The following is a 3,397-nucleotide window of genomic DNA, read 5'->3' on the forward strand; positions in this document are numbered from 1 at the left end:
ACGTTAGTTGTAGGTGGATTAGAACCACTACCAGTTGTTTCCATATAAGTTTGAGACGAAATATTATACATGGAGTCAAACACAGCATAAGCCGACTCAGGAGTTGTGCACTGAGTTCCAAACAAATTATAGAAAAGTCCACTTTTTGTTGGATGACCGGGGGTTGGTATTTATGGAACCGGAACGTAGTATTGAGTCGTTGGTGGATATGAAACTTCTGTAGTAGGGACGTGTAGATGAGGTGATGATAGAGACGGTTGTGTCATGTTTTGTTGTTGTGGGCTTGATTGGGAGGTCGACGGAACAGAAGGATACGACGGTGGTTGCAAACGGGGATCACAGAGATATTGTTCGACCGATATAAATAATTTGGTGTGCTGTCTAAACCAAAAATCATATATTCTTTGTTGTGGCATAAAAGACATTCTACGATCTTACCTTGCAACACGTAATTGTGACGCTCATTCCAATGTTGAATTTCTTCCCTCCAAACCCAATTCCAGTTATCATCAACCCCATGCCTCATGTCGACCTCATGGTACGCTCTCATGTCCTCCGGTGGTTGTGGTATTTGTTGATGGAAGTTGAACTGAAGTGTGACCATATCTGTATGATGTTTTTCAACAATATGAAAACAATGCAGATATGTACATGCGGTCCAAGTGACCATCTCTTCCTCTGAAACTTCATGTTGGAACATGAGATAAGGTCTCCAATATAACTGATATTTAAAAAAACAAGCTAAAGTAATTATAACAAGTATTAAAAACAAAATATTTAAAAAGTTCAAATAAATGTGAATGAATATATTACTTCGTCAACCATCATGTGATCAATTGTTTTTCGGTATCCTTCTATGTCGTTATAAAGAACTTTACCGAAATTTAGACCACCAGAATTAAATCTGTCGAATATATTAAAAATAAAAATTATAATAAATTAGTAAAATGGTTTTAAAAAAAGAAAAAATATATATAAAAAATTTATTTGCAATAGTTACATTTGTGCAAGTGGAAATATCCATGGATTGAGTGATTCTGGAGCGACACAAGACAAACGATACCATGCCCAATTTTGCAACAACAATGCACATCCTCTCATAGACATTACACTGGGTTTCGTTGCAAGACATAGTTCTCTATATAGTGAAGTTAAAACGGTTGAACCCCAACTATATTGGGATGCTTTTTGTAAATCTCCTAACAGTGAAAGATATTTTAAATGTACCCGGTTGTTGGATTTGTCATGCATCAATAACCCTCCAATCATACGTAGGATGTATGCTCGACAAGATGCTTGTTTTTCTAATACAGATGCATTTTTATCAACAACGTCAAACGTATTCTTAAGCCACTTTAATTTGATAGAGTTACCTTTTGTTGCTCCTTGAGATGGGATAACTCCTAAGTAATCTTGGCAAATTTCTTTAACGTTCACAAAATTTGAATCGGTAACAGGAAAACCAGAAACATTTAATCCTAAAATATAGTATACATCTTCCAGAGTTATGGTGCACTCACCTACTAGAAGATGAAATATGCGAGTTTCTGGTCTTCATCTCTCCACCATAGCAGTAATGAGACCAACATCTAGTTTATAATTTCTAAGTTTTACCACTTCACCGAAGCCGACCTCTTACAAATATGGTAGTATGGCTTCATTTGATTTTTTATTGACGTTACCGTGATATTTCAGTTTATCATTTAAAGGTGACTGAAATTAACAAAAATAAAATAAGTAACCAAATTGAAAAATGATATAAAATAAAATAAAATAAAATACAATAACAAAAAAAAAATATATATATATATAATACAATACAATAAAATACAATACAATAAAATACAATAACATATAATACAATACAATACAATAAAATAAAATAAAATAAAATACAATAAAATATAATATAATACAATAAAATAAAATAAAATTCAATAAAATTAAATAAAATAACATAAAATAAAATAAAATTAAATAACATAAAATAAAATACAATATAATAAAATAAAATTCAATAAAATTAAATAAAATAACATAAAATAACATAAAATAAAATAAAATTCAATAAACTTACAAATGTTTTAATATATTGAATTTCAGCTCTATGATTCGTTGATAGTTCCATGATAAAAATAAAATATTTGACTAATAGATATATTTGAATGTAAGGAAGAGATGTGATAAAGAAGAAAAGTTAGGAAGTTGTGGTAAAATTGGAGGGGAAATGCTGAATTTATAGAGGTCGTACCCTCGGGCAACGAACTGGTGAAGGTTTGTAGATGCCTTCAGGGGGTCGCTCCCCCAGGATGCAATTTCAACAGGGGGTCGCTCCCCTAGGCAACGAGTTCTATAGGGGGTCGCTCCCCCGGGCAACGACCTCGTGAAGGGGTCGCGTGGCTACCATTCGTATCAATCTCGCCCGTTGATTAAAAACTATCAACGAATATGGATCATCAATCCTTGTGACTTGTTTTCAACCAATGAAAACATTTTATTAAACTTTCAATCTCGTCCATTGATTAAAAATTATCGACGGATGTGGATGATCCAATCCTTGTGACTTGTTTTTAACCAATGAAAACATTTTATTAAACTTTCAATCTCGTCCATTGATTAAAAATTATCGACGGATGTGGATGATCCAATCCTTGTGACTTGTTTTTAACCAATGAAAACATTTTATTAAACTTTCAATCTCGTCCATTGATTAAAAACTATCAACGAATATGGATCATCAATCCTTATGACTTGTTTTCAACCAATGAAATCATTTTATTAAACTTTCAATCTCGTCCATTGATTAAAAATTATCGACGGATGTGGATGATCCAATCCTTGTGACTTGTTATCAACCAATGAAAATATTTTATTAAAATTTCAAACACTTTATACCTTCTAAAAATAGAAAACAAACTTACACAATCTCACCACACCTACTATCTCACTATATCTTTTCAACACAATCTCACCACATCTACAATCTCACTATATATTTTCAACAATATATCACCAAACCTACTATCTCACTATATCTTTTCAACAATATCTCACCACACCTACTATCTCATGGCTTCTCAACAAGTAATTTGTATCGTTTATTACAATGGTACAATTGTTGATGGAGTTGAAGGTAAAACATTCGTCAACGATTATAAAAAATTGTTCAAAGTACATTCAGGAAGCAACCTTGCTCGTCTAAAGAATGTCATTAAAAAAAGTTACAGTTTGATGACAGAGTCACGATAACAGATATAGTTTATCGACACCTTGTGTTATCCGGTGAAAATACAACAAGGTTTGAACTGATGAAAGTTTGCGACGACGAAGATGTTGAGTTGATGTTTGATGTGTATGCACATTGGTCACAACTCGACACCATCGAGTTATATGTTAC

Source organism: Cicer arietinum, chromosome 6 (genome assembly GCF_000331145.2).
Source record: "Cicer arietinum cultivar CDC Frontier isolate Library 1 chromosome 6, Cicar.CDCFrontier_v2.0, whole genome shotgun sequence".
Lineage (NCBI taxonomy): Eukaryota > Viridiplantae > Streptophyta > Magnoliopsida > Fabales > Fabaceae > Cicer > Cicer arietinum.